At 42.2% G+C, this 21,241-nt stretch overlaps 1 long non-coding RNA gene across 1 annotated transcript in view; it reads left to right on the plus strand.

Annotated features, from left to right (window-relative positions):
* The window catches only part of LOC120027613, a 63,064-nt gene extending 43,175 nt beyond the window's left edge, over window positions 1–19,889 (plus strand). Inside the window, exons 2-3 of the long non-coding RNA XR_005473331.1 lie at window positions 19,283–19,395; window positions 19,689–19,889. This is a non-coding gene — a long non-coding RNA (uncharacterized LOC120027613). The remainder of the gene's footprint in view (window positions 1–19,282; window positions 19,396–19,688) is intronic.
* The last annotated feature ends 1,352 nt before the right edge of the window (window positions 19,890–21,241 follow it).

The following is a 21,241-nucleotide window of genomic DNA, read 5'->3' on the forward strand; positions in this document are numbered from 1 at the left end:
TTTGGAGGTTGTATCTAGGTTTTTGGAGGTTGTATCTAGGTTTTTGGAGGTTGTATTCTCCATTTCTAATAGTAATGCTCTGGCTGTGTATAGGCCTATAGACAGTATATAGGCCTATAGACAGTATATAGGCCTATAGCTCTATATGGATTATAATCTTTACAGTATGCAGAGCGGCTGTCCTACATTTTTGAATGACAGCCTTTAAGCACCCTCTGTAATTGTCTGGATCTGTGGATATTACTGTAACATCTAACTCCATGTGGTGCAATCCTGCTTTAGATTCCATGGGAGATATTCTTTACGATGAGAACAAACAGAAAAACAGTTGGAGTGTCACGACTTCCGCCGAAGTCGGTTCCTCTCCTTGTTCGGGCGGCAGTCGGCGTCGCCGGTCTTCTAGCCATCATTGATCCACTTTTCATTTTCCTTTTGTTTTGTCTTGTCTTCCCACACATCTCGTCTCAATTCCCTCATTACATGTTGTGTATTTAACCCTCTGTTCCCCCCATGACTTTGCGTGGAATTGTTTATTGTAAGTGCATGTGCACGTTTTCTCTGGTGCGCGACGGGTTTTGTACCCATTTGTTTGTTGTTCTGGTTTCCGGTGGTTTTATGAATAAAACTGCTCCGTTGATTACCCAGTTTTGCTCTCCTGCGCCTGACTTCCCTGCCACCAGTTACGCACTCCCTTACATGGCGCTTAATATGCAGATCTGATCAGTACATGCATTTTTTAAAATTAGGATCTAAAATCCAATCATTCTATTTTTCATTCTATCTTATAATTATTCTATTTTTAGCCATCTTAACCAGGTTCTGTTTGCAGTTAGATGGACCTGATTGAATAATTCATATTTCTCATTAGTGAAATGCTATTGGGTTTATTTTGAAGAGGTCATTTGGTGGTGAGCATGCCTGGTCAATAATGTTAACGTCATCAGTATTAGGCTATATGAAATGCTCTGCTATTACAATGTCTGCTTTCTTTGCTTTGCCTTCAACGGGGTAGGGTTGCTAGGTTACAGTAGCTGACTCTTTTAATGATACCTAATATTTACATTTTAAAAAACGTTTTTGTAATTGCAATTCTATTCTCTTAATTTCAGGAAAGAAGTGATTCATGTTTGTGTAGATACCAAGTATTGGACTAATTCCTTATTCATGAGCAGTGTGGTTTTGGTCCATCAATGTAAAATGTGTAAACCCATATAATAATTGAGCTCATCTAAACCATGTCAGCTTATTGAACCTCTCTCCCATCCAGATCAATGTTGCCCTCAAGACTCTTTTTCATCTGTCCTTGTCTTATTTAACCTACTTGCACAAAACAGGTTTCTTCTGTGATAGGCCTTGATTACGGAAGTCCAGAGAGGACATATTAACAAAAATGTATAATTCCCTCGTTATGTTGAGATCACAACTTATTTATCTCATGATCTCTACATAACGAAAGTTGTTTTGTTGAGATCACGAGATAATCAAAAGTACCACGCATCATCCATTTATTTGTTCAGATGCACGACAACCGCCTCATCAAGGAGCCCTGTGGCTGCATTGATCGCAATGCGCTTGTGGGACATTTAAGCCCTGAACGATGCCTAACAGGCATACTGTCTCCCAGGCTGCCCCTCAAAACCACAGCCAATCACATGCAAGGAACAATGTTGCTAACTTGGCTAGTATAGTGAGCTAGCTAACAAGCTAGCTTGCTATCTATGCTGGTTGTTAGCTTGCATAACTGATATATGTATAATTATAAGGGACACTTCATATTTTGTGGATAATATTTACATTTACACTGGGTGAGCTCCATTCCTGACAGGATGATCAGATTAAACTCGGGGGTGGCACACTACCTGAGAGACAGGGCTGCCTGTCGGGCATCGTTCATGGTTTAAATGCCCCACAAGGGCGTAGCTCCCCCACGAGCTCTTAGCTCAAGGTAAGGGACATTTACCTTGCTAACTTTCTCATTTATAAACTGATAATGAGCTCCAAACACAAATGAAAGCATGATGTTAGCATGAAATGTAGCCAAACATCTCTTAGTGTAGCGATCATTAGAAACGTATGTGCTGGTCCACCGAGGGCTCTGCCGTCTCAGCCATACTGTCAATCTATCATCAATACGTCACTCCTATTTATAGAGTTTCTCTTGTTATCTCGACAAAACAACTTTTGTTATGTAGTGATCGTGAGATAAATCATTTGTGATCTCAACATAACGAAGGAATATATTTTTTTATTCATATGTCCTCTCTGGACTTCCGTACTTGATACAGTGCGTTGTAACAGACAGAATCCATGACGTACATCAACTCCCCCCAGTCCGTTTATTCAACTGTACACCCCCCCTCTCTCCCTGTGAGGTCTGGGGGAGAATCCTGCCTCTGTGTGGGCTGCTGGCTGGTTAAATTGAAGGGCTTTTTGGTAAAGAGGACCAGCTGCTGCGGTGAACTGGGTAATTGTCTGGAGCGGTTCTCTGAACTCTGCCGGCACACTGCCGGCCCACCGGTACCATTAGTGGAACAGTGAGATTAAGGGAGATGCCATACGGGGAAGAAAGCAATCAAATTGAAGGAGACAATCTGGGCCTTTGGGAGTAATTCAAGAGAGAACAGCAAGGTGGAGGAAGCAAGTGTAAGATAGAATTCTATTTGAAGAGGGGACATAGGCTGTTGGTAGTCTCTGTGCTGTAAATAGAGATAGGAGAAGAAGGGTTCAGATGCTATCTAGTCAGAGGAGTTTGTTTTCTTTTAGATACTTTGAGCATTTGATTGAGACTGCCCGGAGTGCTGAATGGGCCAGGTTTACACTTCTGTATCTATTCCAATTTCACCAGAATAACTCAATCAAACGCAGCTTGAGTATTTGAATGAAAACAAACACCATTTGAACCCAGCTGTGTCTGACTAGAAGACAGCCCATAGTTTGATGCTATATGTTCTCTAGAAGAGTCACACAGTACCTCAGGCAGAGAGACAGACTTTTGATAAGTACACTCCGGATACAGTAAGCCAGTAAATGTCAGAGCGGTCATCTCATTCAAACAGCTGTCTGCATTCCAGCTGTGAGTGGAGAGAAGCCCGCATGCCGGAGATAGTTTCGCTGGGCTGAGTCACAGACTATAGATTGTAGTGTAACAGATCCCAGTACACACAGGGATTCTCTGCACAGCTATGCTCAACCCGGTCTGTATTGACAGCCTCGCTAATTTTAGGCCCCAACGGTTGAGAAAGAGAGATATGGGGAGAGTAGTATGGATGTAAAGAGACAGAGAGCGCGAGAAAGAGAGAGAGAGAGAGAGAGAGAGAATCATTCATGACACAATGGTAGCCCAGAGAGCCATTTTCCCCTGGGGCTTTAGCAAGGGGCTTGTGTGCAAAATACCATACATCAGTTTCCACTAGAGGTTGAAGAAGCTACCCATTTGTTTTAGATAACATGTTATTTTTTCTGGAACTACTGGGTTTTGTCTCTGTGGTGAAATTCTCTTGACTTTCCCCCTCTGATCATTGTTGGTTTTCACCTTGCTTCATTGGCCATGAAAGTTGACTAATTCTGGTTGAAACATTTTTACTCCTCTGAGAAATAAATTACCTTGGCTTGAATAATTCATATTTCTGCTTACTACGAACATAGAGAAATTTAAAATGTTCATGATTTTTTTCAAGCAAAAATACAGTAGGGCTACATTTACAACATTTTATGATTATAATTTCCTTGTATCCGAAAGGATTTCCTGACCTTCATGGGTGACACGATCTTTCTTGTTTGTTCTATTTTCTTGTTCGGCAGTAATGTCTGAATCTGCTGTTGCAATATTAATCCAACAGAAGACTGCTGGCCCAAGTCGGGCTGCAACTCCCTCTGTTCAGCCTGGACTATCTGTAACCCTGCCATAGTAACTGCCACAGCAATGGACACCTTTGTCTTTTTTTCCCCAGGCTAATTTTATCACGGTGTAACAATAGTGAACCTGTTTTATGGAAATGTGGTGCACAGTAGCCTACATGTTGTATGACATCTCTTCAGTGCTGTATCTTACGTATGTGGTAGTTAGAGCGTATCATTTGGACTGAAGCAATGTCAGTCCATCTTGTATAACTAAGTACTAGTAACACAAGTGTAATGAACACAAAAAAAACTGCTTTTCTCAAGAGTGGAATTGACTTGCTATGGATGGAGGCCATCCTTTTAAGATTAGCCTATAACTCAGGGTCGTATTCCATTTGTCACGTTGGCATAAATGATTCGGGAGACAGGCACAGGAATGCGTAATAGGGTTTTTTGTTAGGCCCAAATTACGGCGTGCCGTGTAAAGGCACGGGGACGAAGACCAAACAAACATGTACACAAAACACGGGGTTGAAACCCAAACAAAAGAGCGAGGAGTACCTCAAAAAAATAACACTAGCACAATGATTACCACACGGGATGAAACCCATAATCATCTGCGCAATCCACAAGGGCACGAAAGTCCAAAACGTACAGCACAGGTACTCACACGCACCAACGGACATTGGAACAATAATCGACAAGACCAAGGAAACCAAAGGGCACATATATACAAATAATAATCAGTGGGAATAGTGTGCGTGATGAAAGTTCCGGAGGGATCTGTGACACCATTAAACCTACAAATACGGTGAAGAGAAGAATGTCCTTGCACAGCGAGAAAGCATTTAAAGGGGAATTACACACCAAAACAAAAAAATTGTACTCTGTAGTGATTTAAGCATTGGCATGGACTCAGAACATCCATTTTCGTTGTTTCTTTATGAATAATTGTAATATTGAGAGTTTAAAATAAAAAAAAGACAAAAAATCCCAAACTAGGAAAAATAAAACAGAGAAAACAGAATTTGAAAAAACACAAAATATCATTTTATGGGGCCTGTCATACCAAATACTGTTTATGAACCATTATCTTATCAGGTATATTGACAGAAACACATCTCTTGGACCCGGGGGCGACATACTTGCGACATGTTTCATTTTTAAAAGTAGCTCTCATTCTAGAAAAGGTTGGAGTCCCCTGACACTGTGTAAATTAAACATTCTTGACTTAGTAGTATTTTTTTGTGCATTACACTGTTCAGTCAGAAACAAGGAAGGCATACCTGGGTTTGATTGAATAGGGCTCCTAGAAACTAAGCCCTTTTCTACTTACCCAGAGTCAGATGAAGTCCTTGGATACCATTTTTATGTCTCTGCTAGCTGTACCAGTAGACTCCCAGTCATTGCTCTAAATGTTAGTTAGCAATGGCTCACGGAACTACCTTCAAACACAGAGAAATGTTTATTCATATTCATCTGACTCTGATTAGTAGAAAAATAGTTTAATTGCCCAAAAATACAAATAAAGGACTTCATTTAGGGCTGGGTGGTATACCGTATTTTATGATATACCGTTATTGCTACACGGACCGTTTTTTTTTATTTTTACCTTCTATAACGGTATTTGAATGTTTGGTTTGTTAGATGTGATATGCCGTGTGTAAACGTCAATTTGTATATTTTACTCCGCTACTTGAGTCATCTCTCTGCTCTCGCTCTCTCCATGCCGCTTTCCACACAGACCCAGCCCCGCCCCCTGTCACTCAATCAGCGCATTTGTTGTTCCTCTACCACGAGACACTTATGTTCAGTCTGCATGGTCAACGCAGCACATGCAACAATGATAACGACAACGATGCTGTTTTCACTTTGCTTATTAGAAATCCTCTAGCGTTCTATAATTACACTATTCATTTGTCTTTCTTACATCTTTTCTTAGCAAGTTGGGTCTAAATCTTGTTAGCCACTAATGCTAATTGCTAGATAGCTGGCTAGATAGCTAGCTAATACATTTACTGAGTCAGAGCAAACCAATTAGCTATACATCCTGATAATACCAGTGATGGTGTAGACCTAAATCAGCATGTTGTTTGTGCAACAGTATCTTCTAAATCAAAGAGGAATACGTGAGGCATGACTATGTTAGCTACTTGAAGTAGCTAAGAGAAAACAATCAATGTAGCCAAAGATTATAGGGTCTCCTAGGAAATGCTTACCAACACTTTGGTCCTAACCTGTCACAATAACTCCTCCCTGGCAATTTCATTGTCATGTCAAACAACACTGTATGCAAAGTGACCACTATCATATTCTTACTAAAATTACAATAGTTATTCTATTTCCATGATTCCAACAGTTCACCCAAGTGTTTTGCTCTAAATCGCAAGAAAAAATCGCCATTGCAACATTTGTTTAGAAATAAGGCCTAGATTGTTTGCCCATATCGTGCAGCACTACGTGGCAGTGTGAAAATGATCTCAAATGAGTGCAGGAAATACAGAAAATGATTTTGGGTTGAAGTTGAATTGAACAGTATAAACCAATCAGAATGGAGAAAGACTCATTGAAATCACTTGGATGTGAATGTGTTGCTACACAAGGATCACTCACTACTCATAAAGCACATTTAGAACTTATATTATTAAAAAACAAAATACCGTCAAATAATGTCATACAATCCATTTTTTTAATACCGTGAAATGATATTTGGGCCATATAGCCCAGCCCTAACTTAATTGCCCAAATCTCTTTAACTCTTAGTGCCTGATTTCATCCCTGACCCTCCATGGAAGAAAGGTGACATGGGGAAAGACAATCCTATGCTTCTTTCAGAGATCTGAAAATATCCCCCAGCACGTCACAGCTATGTTAGAGGATTTTATCGCTCTCTAGGGGTCAGTGGGGCTGTCTCAGAACATTTCCCAACATCCCCTCTGGCGGAGTGTTCGGAGCTACTCTCATCATTACCCATCAGCCTCTGAGAAGCGGAGCATGCTGGGGGATATTTTTAGACCTTTGAAAAAAACGAGAGGGGGAGGGAAAAGAAAGGAAACCAAGCTGTTGCCTTCTTCCTGTTTACCCACATTTGTTTGAATTGGTGTAAAAATGCGATTGAGATGAGATTGTCCTCAGCTTTTGTCAGCTTTTTTCTTCTCTATCTCAAATGTTTTCCCAAACTCTAGCAGTGAGGTAAAAGCCTACCCATTGGTTAAAAACAAGAATAAAACGATGGGCTCCAACAAAACTGTCCGGTTAAAAGTGAGAGATTGAGCTGGCTAGGTCCAATTTTCAGTATGGCGATATACACTATACATACAAAAGTATGTGGACACCCCTTCAAATTAGTGGATTCGGCTATTTCAGCCATACCCTTTGCTGACAGGTGTATAAAATCAAGCACACAGCCATGCAATCTCCATAGACAAACATTGGCAGTAGAATGGCCTTACTGAAGAGCTCAGTGACTTTCAACATGGTACCATCATAGGATGCCACCTTTCCAACAAGTCAGTTCGTCAAATGTCTGCCCTGCTAGAGCTTCCCCGGTCAACTGTAAGTGCTGTTATTGTGAAGTGGAAACATCTAGGAGCAACAACGGCTCAGCTGCGAAGTGGAAGGCCACCAAGCTCACAGAACGGGGCCGCAGAGTGCTGAAGCGCGTAGCACGTAAAAATTGTCTGTCCTCGGTTGCAACACTCACTACCGAGTTCCAAACTGCCTCTGGAAGCAACGTCAGCACAAGAACTGTTCGTCGGGAGCTTCATGAAATGGGTTTCCATGGCCGAGCAGCCAAGCCTAAGAAAACCATGCTCAATGCCAAGCGTCGGCTGGAGTGGTGGTAAGCTCACCGCCATTGGACTCTGGAGCAGTGGAAACGCGTTCTCTGGAGTTATGAATCACGCTTCACCATCTGGCAGTCCGATGGACTAATCTAGGTTTGGAGTATGCCAGGAGAACGCTACCTGCCCCAATGCACGGTGCCAACTATAAAGTTTGGTGGAGGAGGAATATTGGTCTGGGGCTGTTTTTCATTGTTCGGGCTCCTTAGTTCCAATGAAGTGAAATCTTAACGCTACATCATACAATGGCATTCTAGACGATTCTTTGCTTCCAACTTTGTGGCAACCGTTTGGGGAAGGTCCTTTCCTGTTTCAGCATGACAATTCCCCCGTGCACAAAGCGATGGCCATACAGAATTGGTTTGTCGAGATCTTTGTGGAAGAACTTGACTGGCCTGCACAGAGCCCTGACCTCAACCCCATCGAAAACCTTTGGGATGAATTGGAACGCCAACTGCAAGCCAGGCCTAATCGCCCAACATCATCAGCGCACAACCTCACTAATGCTCTTGTTGGAGTCGCCGCAGCAATGTTCCAACATCTAGTGGAAAGCCTTCCCAGAGGAGTCGAGGCTGTTATAACAGCAAAGGGGGGAAAAACTCCATATTAATGCCCATGATTTTGGAATGAGATGTTTAACGAGCAGGTACTTTTGGCTATGTAGAGTACAACACATAGCATTTCTATGATCCACAAATCCCCGATTTACATTAGAGAGGGTCTGTAGAGCAACACACACACACTAATATAGGTTATTCCAGCCTGGAATGTAGCGTTTATTGAGCTCATTCCCTTCACTACTCCTACAGCAGACTCATCACTACTTCTACAGCATACTCATCACTACTCCTACAGCAGACTCATCACTACTCCTACAGCAGACTCATCACTACTCCTACTGCAGACTCATCACTACTCCTACTGCAGACTCATCACTACTCCTACTGCAGACTCATCACTACTCCTACTGCAGACTCATCACTACTCCTACTGCAGACTCATCACTACTCCTACAACAGACTCATCACTACTCCTACAGCAGACTCATCACTACTCCTACAGCAGATTCATCACTACTCCTACAGCAGACTTGGCACTACTCTTACAGCAGACTCATCACTACTCCTACAGCAGACTTGGCACTACTCCTACAGCAGACTCATCACTACTCCTACAGCAGACTTGGCACTACTCCTACTGCAGACTGATCACTACTCCTACAGCAGACTCATCACTACTCCTACTGCAGACTCATCACTACTCCTACTGCAGACTCATCACTACTCCTACAGCAGACTTGGCACTACTCCTACTGCAGACTCATCACTACTCCTACAGCAGACTCATCACTACTCCTACAGCAGACTTGGCACTACTCCTACTGCAGACTCATCACTACTCCTACAGCAGACTCATCACTACTCCTACAGCAGACTTGGCACTACTCCTACAGCAGACTGTAGGAGTAGTTAAACAGGATGTTCCACTCCCCACTTTTAACCTTCCGACTTTACCTTTGGAGAGATATCCATTTCCCCATCAACACAAATCAACAGGCCACATTTGGGAGCGGTTAATTTCAAAGTCTAATGCCCTGGTTTAATGTGGCCGTAAATTCTATTAGCTTCTATCCGCTCAAGGACACTCTTTTTACCTCTTTGAATTATCCCCTGACATTTAGTTCTTTGCCTTGTCAATGGACTATTTTCTGTAATGTTTAGAGAAATATGTCTATTGTTTTTAAGAAAATACACATTCTTTCTCTATATGTTAATTGGAATGGATTATACAATATTTGCAGTCACCGTTAGACTAATGAAGCTAAGGTTATGCAAGTGAGGGAAACGTTGTTTAGTTAAAAAAAAATTGGGATCATATTCTAATGAGCATTTTTAGCATTAGGCTATAATTCAGTGTGATTTGTATGCTAATGTCTGACTACATCCACACTGGCAGGTGGAGCGTCTTCACAAATCAATGCTAATATCTGACTACATCCACACTGGCAGGTGGAGCGTCTTTACAAATCAATGCTAATATCTGACTACATCCACACTGGCAGGTGGAGCGTCTTTACAAATCAATGCTAATGTCTGACTACATCCACACTGGCAGGTGGAGCGTCTTTACAAATCAATGCTAATGTCTGACTACATCCACACTGGCAGGTGGAGCGTCTTTACAAATCAATGCTAATATCTGACTACATCCACACTAGCAGGTGGAGCGTCTTTACAAATCAATGCTAATGTCTGACTACATCCACACTGGCAGGTGGAGCGTCTTTACAAATCAATGCTAATATCTGACTACATCCACACTGGCAGGTGGAGCGTCTTTACAAATCAATGCTAATGTCTGACTACATCCACACTGGCAGGTGGCGCGTCTTTACAAATCAATGCTAATGTCTGACTACATCCACACTGGCAGGTGGAGCGTCTTTACAAATCAATGCTAATGTCTGACTACATCCACACTGGCAGGTGGAGCGTCTTTACAAATCAATGCTAATGTCTGACTACATCCACACTGGCAGGTGGAGCGTCTTTACAAATCAATGCTAATATCTGACTACATCCACACTGGCAGTTGGAGCGTCTTTACAAATCAATGCTAATGTCTGACTACATCCACACTGGCAGGTGGAGCGTCTTTACAAATCAATGCTAATGTCTGACTACATCCACACTGGCAGTTGGAGCGTCTTTACAAATCAATGCTAATATCTGACTACATCCACACTGGCAGGTGGAGCGTGTTTACAAATCAATGCTAATGTCTGACTACATCCACACTGGCAGGTGGAGCGTCTTTACAAATCAATGCTAATGTCTGACTACATCCACACTGGCAGGTGGAGCGTCTTTACAAATCAATGCTAATATCTGACTACATCCACACTGGCAGGTGGAGCGTGTTTACAAATCAATGCTAATGTATTCTGACCAGAATCTCACCTCAATGTTACGTTGTTCTCATTTCTATCCAGGCATTGTTTATTATAATTTACATTATTAGGATAATTTGCATCAGGCCGATGTTCTAATCTAGATCAGATTTTTTGTATTTTTTAAATTTGCACAGGCATTCTCATGTCGCCTCTTGTCATAGCTAGTCTACTTCCCTTCCCTTCTCATGTCGCCTCTTGTCATAGCTAGTCTACATCCCTTCCATTCTCATGTCGCCTCTTGTCATAGCTAGTCTACATCCCTTCCATTCTCATGTCGCCTCTTGTCATAGCTAGTCTACATCCCTTCCATTCTCATGTCGCCTCTTGTCATAGCTAGTCTACATCCCTTCCATTCTCATGTCGCCTCTTGTCATAGCTAGTCTACATCCCTTCAATTCTCATGTCGCCTCTTGTCATAGCTAGTCTACATCCCTTTCCTTCTCATGTCGCCTCTTGTCATAGCTAGTCTACATCCCTTTCCTTCTCATGTCGCCTCTTGTCATAGCTAGTCTACTTCCCTTCCCTTCTCATGTCGCCTCTTGTCATAGCTAGTCTACATCCCTTCCATTCTCATGTCGCCTCTTGTCATAGCTAGTCTACATCCCTTCCATTCTCATGTCGCCTCTTGTCATAGCTAGTCTACATCCCTTCCCTTCTCATGTCGCCTCTTGTCATAGCTAGTCTACATCCCTTCCATTCTCATGTCGCCTCTTGTCATAGCTAGTCTACATCCCTTCCATTCTCATGTCGCCTCTTGTCATAGCTAGGCTACATCCCTTCCATTCTCATGTCGCCTCTTGTCATAGCTAGTCTACATCCCTTCCCTTCTCATGTCGCCTCTTGTCATAGCTAGTCTACATCCCTTCCCTTCTCATGTCGCCTCTTGTCATAGCTAGTCTACATCCCTTCCATTCTCATGTCGCCTCTTGTCATAGCTAGTCTACATCCCTTCCCTTCTCATGTCGCCTCTTGTCATAGCTAGTCTACATCCCTTCCATTCTCATGTCGCCTCTTGTCATAGCTAGTCTACATCCCTTCCATTCTCATGTCGCCTCTTGTCATAGCTAGTCTACATCCCTTCAATTCTCATGTCGCCTCTTGTCATAGCTAGTCTACATCCCTTCCATTCTCATGTCGCCTCTTGTCATAGCTAGTCTACATCCCTTTCCTTCTCATGTCGCCTCTTGTCATAGCTAGTCTACTTCCCTTCCCTTCTCATGTCGCCTCTTGTCATAGCTAGTCTACATCCCTTCCATTCTCATGTCGCCTCTTGTCATAGCTAGTCTACATCCCTTCCATTCTCATGTCGCCTCTTGTCATAGCTAGTCTACATCCCTTCCCTTCTCATGTCGCCTCTTGTCATAGCTAGTCTACATCCCTTCCATTCTCATGTCGCCTCTTGTCATAGCTAGTCTACATCCCTTCCATTCTCATGTCGCCTCTTGTCATAGCTAGTCTACATCCCTTCAATTCTCATGTCGCCTCTTGTCATAGCTAGTCTACATCCCTTCCATTCTCATGTCGCCTCTTGTCATAGCTAGTCTACATCCCTTCCCTTCTCATGTCGCCTCTTGTCATAGCTAGTCTACATCCCTTCCATTCTCATGTCGCCTCTTGTCATAGCTAGTCTACATCCCTTCCATTCTCATGTCGCCTCTTGTCATAGCTAGTCTACTTCCCTTCCCTTCTCATGTCGCCTCTTGTCATAGCTAGTCTACATCCCTTCCATTCTCATGTCGCCTCTTGTCATAGCTAGTCTACATCCCTTCCATTCTCATGTCGCCTCTTGTCATAGCTAGTCTACTTCCCTTCCCTTCTCATGTCGCCTCTTGTCATAGCTAGTCTACATCCCTTCCATTCTCATGTCGCCTCTTGTCATAGCTAGTCTACTTCCCTTCCCTTCTCATGTCGCCTCTTGTCATAGCTAGTCTACATCCCTTCCCTTCTCATGTCGCCTCTTGTCATAGCTAGTCTACATCCCTTCCATTCTCATGTCGCCTCTTGTCATAGCTAGTCTACATCCCTTCCATTCTCATGTCGCCTCTTGTCATAGCTAGTCTACATCCCTTCCATTCTCATGTCGCCTCTTGTCATAGCTAGTCTACATCCCTTCCATTCTCATGTCGCCTCTTGTCATAGCTAGTCTACATCCCTTCCATTCTCATGTCGCCTCTTGTCATAGCTAGTCTACATCCCTTTCCTTCTCATGTCACCTCTTGTCATAGCTAGTCTACATCCCTTCCATTCTCATGTCGCCTCTTGTCATAGCTAGTCTACATCCCTTCCATTCTCATGTCACCTCTTGTCACAGCTAGTCTACTTCCCTTCCCTTCTCATGTCGCCTCTTGTCATAGCTAGTCTACTTCCCTTCCATTCTCATGTCGCCTCTTGTCATAGCTAGTCTACATCCCTTCCATTCTCATGTCACCTCTTGTCATAGCTAGTCTACATCCCTTTCCTTCTCATGTCGCCTCTTGTCATAGCTAGTCTACATCCCTTTCCTTCTCATGTCGCCTCTTGTCATAGCTAGTCTACATCCCTTCCATTCTCATGTCGCCTCTTGTCATAGCTAGTCTACATCCCTTCCATTCTCATGTCGCCTCTTGTCATAGCTAGTCTACTTCCCTTCCCTTCTCATGTCGCCTCTTGTCATAGCTAGTCTACTTCCCTTCCCTTCTCATGTCGCCTCTTGTCATAGCTAGTCTACTTCCCTTCCCTTCTCATGTCGCCTCTTGTCATAGCTAGTCTACATCCCTTCCCTTCTCATGTCGCCTCTTGTCATAGCTAGTCTACATCCCTTCCATTCTCATGTCGCCTCTTGTCATAGCTAGTCTACATCCCTTCCATTCTCATGTCGCCTCTTGTCATAGCTAGTCTACATCCCTTCCATTCTCATGTCGCCTCTTGTCATAGCTAGTCTACATCCCTTCCATTCTCATGTCGCCTCTTGTCATAGCTAGTCTACATCCCTTCCATTCTCATGTCGCCTCTTGTCATAGCTAGTCTACATCCCTTCCCTTCTCATGTCGCCTCTTGTCACAGCTAGTCTACTTCCCTTCCCTTCTCATGTCGCCTCTTGTCATAGCTAGTCTACATCCCTTTCCTTCTCATGTCGCCTCTTGTCATAGCTAGTCTACTTCCCTTCCAGCTTTTACATCCGCTTTGCCCTGAAGCTCGGATATGAAAAAATCACTAAAAGTCATTTTGGAGATTGGTCTTTGGTATTGGCGTTTTTATTGCCTACCAATGGTTTCCATGCCAACGGGGTCCTTCTAGCTGGCCTACTCTAATCTGTCACCTGTTTGGTTGGAATAAACAGAGGGAGAGCTTATGGTGTGACATCATGCTGCCTGGCCAACAGTGCACACTGACCTATATTACAGAAAGTCGATTAAACCAAGGGAAGGTTCCACAGGCTTACACCCACAGAGTCCATTTACAACCCTGCAAGGATAAGCCTTCTGTTGAATGAAGAGGAATAAAATGCTCTGGAAAGACTGACGAGGGGATGTGTAGCTGGGTGGACCTCGCAGTCTTTTATAGTGGCTATAGTTTTGCAATGGTGAGCATTAATTAAATGAATGCATTATGAAATCAGTGAGTTCAACACCAGTTCATGACGTGTTGCTGAGAGTTTGTTTTAGTAAAATGTTCAAACAACTAGAGTGCAACATCGAGTTGGTTTCTCAGTAAAGCACATGGTCTGTTTCAGTCGTAGCTGATGAGCCCTGTATACTCTGACTGCCACGGGCCGTAGTGGTCAGGGTTGGGTAGGTTAAATGTAATCCGTTACAGTTACTAGTTACCTGTCCAAAATTGTAATCAGTAACGTAATTTTTGGGATTACCCAAACTCAGTAACATAATCTGATTACATTCAGTTACTTTTAGATTACTTTCCCCTTAAAGAGGCATTAGAAGAAGACAAAAATGTATGTTACCAATTGAACAACATCTATTGCAGGATAAATCTATGTTAAAGTTTACATAGCTGGTCATATATGGATGTTAAATTTTACTTTATGGGTTTGTTATGTAGGCTTCTTCGAACCCATCGCTTTCTACTACATATAATAATGCGATTAAATTATATCTTTACATTAACAACCAAAGTCTATCAGAATTACAATAAATGTTATACCCCTTGATCTTCAAGAATAGGACTTGGAAATATGGAAGTATAGATTAGCCTAATTGTTTTACCTGAGTATAATCCCAAAACGAAGGATTTATTAGGCAGCCCTACTTTGTTGTTCATGATTTTGTTGTAACCACTCTCAGATTAATAGACAGCTGTGGATGCAAGGACTGACCATCCATGATATCAAAATTATTGTTATAACCATGTTATGAGGCTATACAGTGTTTGTTTACATTTACAATGTTTACAAACATTGGAGAAAAACAAGTTTATATTTTGGGTTCTGATTAGGTATGACAGTTGAACTAAACTCATGAGGCATTTATAAATTATATTCTTCAAGAATCATTGGATATATTTAAATATAATTTATAAGTCCAAAAATGGACATAGCAACTACAGATTGCCCCTCAAGCGTGCGAGTTTTAGCGTGTGTCCATTAGGCCTATGGATTTATATATTTTTCATTATGAATTAGATTGAGCAATAAAAGCCCCACTTTTATTCCATAGGCTGGGATCCTCACTATGCAGCTGTTACAAGAGCGCATTTTTCACTGGCTGTCCACTGGTTTCAAAAACAATGATTGATAGGCAGCTTAAAGTTCTTGAATTCAACCATTATTGGGTTTAAATACACATTTAGATTTGTGAACAGCCATCCACAACAACCACAATCCGTAAGGCGCAAATAGCTAAATGAGAGAGCAGCAGTGTGATTCACATCAATGCGCTATGTAGATATCAATAATAAGTGATATCCGTATCGCCGTAGACTACACCACTGCTCTCATCCTTTTCCTCCAAGCATTAATTCAAGTTGGATAATCTTTGGATGCCGACAGCAGTCACACCATTACATGTAATCTGTTACTCCCCAACCCTGGTAGGGGATCTTTGTTGGTGTGTGTGTGTGTGTGTGTGTGTGTGTGTGTGTGTGTGTGTGTGTGTGTGTGTGTGTGTGTGTGTGTGTGTGTGTGTGTGTGTGTGTGTGTGTGTGTCTTCACCTCAAATTTTGTCAAAACAGTATGTACCTGAGCTTGTCTGATATTTCACATTGTGACTAAAATATTTTTGAAACTGAGTAAAAAAACTAAACATTTTGGTTCATCGTGGGGTCATTTGTAAAACATCCGTGAGTTAAGAGAAGTGGTTTGAATTGTATATTTTTGTCTCATGTTGTGGTTTGAATTGTATATTTATGACTCATGTTGTGGTTTGAATTGTATATTTTTGACCCATGTTGTGGTTTGAATTGTATATTTATGACCCATGTTGTGGTTTGAATTGTATATTTTTGACCCATGTTGTGGTTTGAATTGTATATTTTTGACCCATGTTGTGGTTTGAATTGTATATTTATGACCCATGTTGTGGTTTGAATTGTATATTTATGACCCATGTTGTAGTTTGAATTGTATATTTTTGACCCATGTTGTAGTTTGAACTGTATATTTTTGACCCATGTTGTAGTTTGAACTGTATATTTTTGACCCATGTTGTAGTTTGAATTGTATATTTGTAGGGGTACATAGAACTTTAACTATGACTGACAGGGCATCAACAGCTATGTCAACCCTGCCACAGCCCTGTGTGTGTGTGTGTGTGTGTGTGTGTGTGTGTGTGTGTGTGTGTGTGTGTGTGTGTGTGTGTGTGTGTGTGTGTGTGTGTGTGTTTGTGTGTGTGTTTGTGTGTTTGCGTGTGTGTGTGTGTGTGTCCGAATGCCGCACTACCCCAGCCAAACACCTCCAGCCATGCAGGCCAAAGTTCACATACTTACGTTTCCCTCGCAGATTCATTACAGCATGGATACATCATTAATGACACTAATACATATTTACAGTGATTAATGTGGAGTTAGCACATAAGAATCATGAAATGGTAATAGGTTGATGATATGGTGTCAAATTATTAGCAAATTAACTTTAATGGACTGAAGTGTTTTTTGTTTGTTTGTTTTTGTAAAGAGGCATTTTATATTTTTACCTTACTTTGTCCTTTAAGACAGCTGAATATATTTGACCAGTAGTTATTAACCAGTAGTTATTTGACCAGTAGTTATTTGACCAGTAGTTATTGACCAGTAGTTATTGACCAGTAGTTATCTGACCAGTAGTTATCTGACCAGTAGTTATCTGACCAGTATTTATCTGACCAGTAGTTATCTGACCAGTAGTTATTTGATCAGTAGTTATCTGACCAGTAGTTATTTGACTAGGAGTTATTGACCAGTAGTTATCTAACCAGTAATCTGACCAGTAGTAATTTGACCAGTAGTTATCTGACCAGTAGTTATCTGACCAGTAGTTATTTGACTAGGAGTTATTGACCAGTAGTTATCTAACCAGTAATCTGACCAGTAGTAATTTGACCAGTAGTTATCTGACCAGTAGTTATCTGACCAGTAGTTATTTGACTAGGAGTTATTGACCAGTAGTTATCTGACCAGTAGTTATTTGACCAGTATTTATCTGACCAGTAGTTATCTAACCAGTAATCTGACCAGTAGTAATTTGACCAGTAGTTATCTGACCAGTAGTTATCTGACCAGTAGTTATCTGACCAGTAGTTATTTGACTAGTAGTTATTGACCAGTAGTTATCTGACCAGTAGTTATTTGACCAGTATTTATCTGACCAGTAGTTATCTAACCAGTAATCTGACCAGTAGTTATTTGACCAGTAGTTATCTGACCAGTAGTTATCTGACCAGTAGTTATTGACCAGTAGTTATCTGACCAGTAGTTATCTGACCAGTAGTTATTTTACTAGTAGTTATTGACCAGTAGTTATTGATCAGTAGTTATTGACCAGTAGTTATCTGACCAGTACTTATTGACCAGTACTTATTGACCAGTAGTTATCTGACCTGTATTTATCTGACCAGTAGTTATTTGACCAGTAGTTATTTTACTAGTAGTTATCTGATCAGTAGTTATTGACCAGTAGTTATCTGACCAGTAGTTATCTGACCAGTACTTATTGACCAGTAGTTATTTGACCAGTATTTATCTGACCAGTAGTTATTTGACCAGTAGTTGACCGGTTGGGATGGTGTTTGACCGGTTGGGATGGTGTTCTTCGGGTTGTACTCATCCTTCTTCTTCCTCCAAACACGGCGAGTGGAGTTTAGCCCAAATAGCTCTATTTTTGTCTCATCAGACCACATGACCTTCTCCCATTCCTCCTCTGGATCATCCAGGTGGTCATTGGCAAACTTCAGACGGGCCTGGACATGCGCTGGCTTGAGCAAGGGGACCTTGCGTGCGCTGCAGAATTTGAATCCATGACGGCGTAGTGTGTTACTAATGGTTTTCTTTGAGACTGTGGTCCCAGCTCTCTTCAGGTCATTGACCAGGTCCTGCCGTGTAGTTCTGGGCTGATCCCTCACCTTCCTCATGATCATTGATGCCCCACGAGGTGAGATCTTGCATGGAGCCCCAGACCGAGGGTGATTGACCGTCATCTTGAACTTCTTCCATTTTCTAATAATTGCGCCAACAGTTGTTGCCTTCTCACCAAGCTGCTTGCCTATTGTCCTGTAGCCCATCCCAGCCTTGTGCAGGTCTACAATTTTATCCATGATGTCCTTACACAGCTCTCTGGTCTTGGCCATTGTGGAGAGGTTGGAGTCTGTTTGATTGAGTGTGTGGACAGGTGTCTTTTATACAGGTAACAAGTTCAAACAGGTGCAGTTAATACAGGTAATGAGTGGAGAACAGGAGGGCTTCTTAAAGAAAAACTAACAGGTCTGTGAGAGCTGGAATTCTTACTGGTTGGTAGGTGATCAAATACTTATGTCATGCAATAAAATGCAAATTAATTACTTAAAAATCATACAATGTGATTTTCTGGATTTTTGTTTTAGATTCCGTCTCTCACAGTTGAAGTGTACCTATGATAAAAATTACAGACCTCTACATGCTTTGTAAGTAGGAAAACCTGCAAAATCGGCAGTGTATCAAATACGTGTTCTCCCCACTGTAAGGAAGTGCTCCTCAGATGGACGATGTGGCGGTTGTCAATATGATGATATCCCTGCATTGCTGTACACTCTTAGAAAAAAGGGTTCCAAAAGGGTTCTTCGGCTGTCCCCATAGGAGAACATTTTTTGGTTCCAGGTAGAACTCTTTTGGGTTCCGTGTTGAACCCTATGTGGAAAGGGTTCTACATGTAACCCAAAAGGGTTCTACTTGGAACCAAAAGGGTTCTATCTGGAACCAGAAAGGGTTCTTCAAAGGGTTCTTCTATGGGGACAGCCGAAGAACCCTTTCTGTTCTAGGAGGCACTTTATTTCTAGGAGCGTACGCTGTCATTCTGAAGCTATGCACAAAGTACTCACTTTATTATCATAGCGTATTCTTATAAATGAGTTGGGTGTGAGTTGTAGCTAGACATGTGGGCATGTATAAGGGCATGTGTTGTACCCGTTTTCTCCGTCCAAATTCTCCCGTCTCATGTTGTGTGTATTTATTTCCTGTGTTGTAGGGTGAATCGCCATGACGACAGAACCAAATTCAGAGTCTAGCGCGGACCAGCAGGAGGCCAGTGCGGCTCCACAACTGGAGGCGGACTCTTTTCCCCCGGCTGCCGCCCACAGCACGCCTGTCAGGAAAGAGCAGGTTAGCCACACCCACAAAATACGCATCGTCATCGTCATACAGGAAGTGCATTAGGAAAAGGCTTTATATTCGTCACAGAAACATTTGATACATTATCAAACACCCACATGATAATAAACAAGTGTCCAAATATTTTCTCTGAACTTTCCTGTCAGATTCATCCGGCAAACCAACTATTTATTCCACTTGACCATTCGTGTCACAACCTGTTTGGTCCAAAACAACACATTATCATAATCATACCTCTTCAACATGCCCACGGTGCTGTGTTAAAACATGTCCCCCCTGTCCAGAACGGCGACGAGAGAGCGGAGGGAGACGTGGTCCCACAGGGGAATCAGCTGGAGCCATCGCAGGCGGAGGAGGACAGGACCTCGTACAGGTCGTCCACCAGTAAGCTGTCCAGGTCTCCCGGTGGAGGACGGAGTGTCCGCAGCTCCAGGAACATGCAGTGCAAGGTCACCCTGCTCGATGGCTCCGTCTACACCTGCGTGGTGGAGGTGGGTTTGTTTCGCTGTTTGGGGAGAGGAGTTTAGGAGGTAGCTTTTTATTTATTTAAAATTATTTCACTTTTATTTAACTAGGCAAGTCAGTTAAGAACAAATTCTTATTTACAATGACGGCCTACACCGGCCAAACCCTAACGACGCTGGGCCTATTGTGCGCCGCCCTATGGGACTCCCAATCATGGCCGGTTGTGATACAGTAAGTTGGTGGTGTGTTGGTGTGTGTGGGGGGTTGGTGTGTGTGGGGGGATGGGATGGGTTTGAGTGTATGTATGTGGGGATGTACTGTGTGTGTGTGTGTGTGTGTGTGTGTGTGTGTGTGTGTGTGTGTGTGTGTGTGTGTGTGTGTGTGTGTGTGTGTGTGTGTGTGTGTGTGTATGTGTATGTGTGTGTGTGTGTGTGTGTGTGTGTGTGGCAGAGTTCACCAGGGATAGAGATGGGGTGACGGCAGGACCTTAATGTATCAAAGTTAGTCTAACTGACATTTCTTTATTTTCTTTATTTAACCTTTATTTTATCAGGGAGTCATACTGAGACAGAAGTCTCTTTATTTTATCAGGGAGTCATACTGAGACAGAGGTCTCTTTATTTTATCAGGGAGTCGTACTGAGACAGAAGTCTCTTTATTTTATCAGGGAGTCGTACTGAGACAGAAGTCTCTTTATTTTATCAGGGAGTCATACTGAGACAGAAGTCTCTTTATTTTATCAGGGAGTCATACTGAGACTGAGGTCTCTTTATTTTATCAGGGAGTCGTACTGAGACAGAAGTCTCTTTATTTTATCAGGGACTCGTACTGAGACAGAAGTCTCTTTATTTTATCAGGGAGTCATACTGAGACTGAGGTCTCTTTATTTTATCAGGGAGTCATACTGAGACAGAAGTCTCTTTATTTTATCAGGGAGTCATACTGAGACAGAAGTCTCTTTATTTTATCAGGGAGTCATACTGAGACAGAAGTCTCTTTATTTTATCAGGGAGTCATACTGAGACAGAAGTCTCTTTATTTTATCAGGGAGTCGTACTGAGACAGAGGTCTCTTTATTTTATCAGGGAGTCATACTGAGACAGAAGTCTCTTTATTTTATCAGGGAGTCGTACTGAGACAGAAGTCTCTTTATTTTATCAGGGAGTCATACTGAGACTGAGGTCTCTTTATTTTATCAGGGAGTCATACTGAGACAGAAGTCTCTTTATTTTATCAGGGAGTCATACTGAGACAGAAGTCTCTTTATTTTATCAGGGAGTCATACTGAGACAGAAGTCTCTTTATTTTATCAGGGAGTCATACTGAGACAGAAGTCTCTTTATTTTATCAGGGAGTCGTACTGAGACAGAAG

The sequence above is a fragment of the Salvelinus namaycush genome, chromosome 33 (genome assembly GCF_016432855.1).
Source record: "Salvelinus namaycush isolate Seneca chromosome 33, SaNama_1.0, whole genome shotgun sequence".
Classification (NCBI taxonomy): domain Eukaryota; kingdom Metazoa; phylum Chordata; class Actinopteri; order Salmoniformes; family Salmonidae; genus Salvelinus; species Salvelinus namaycush.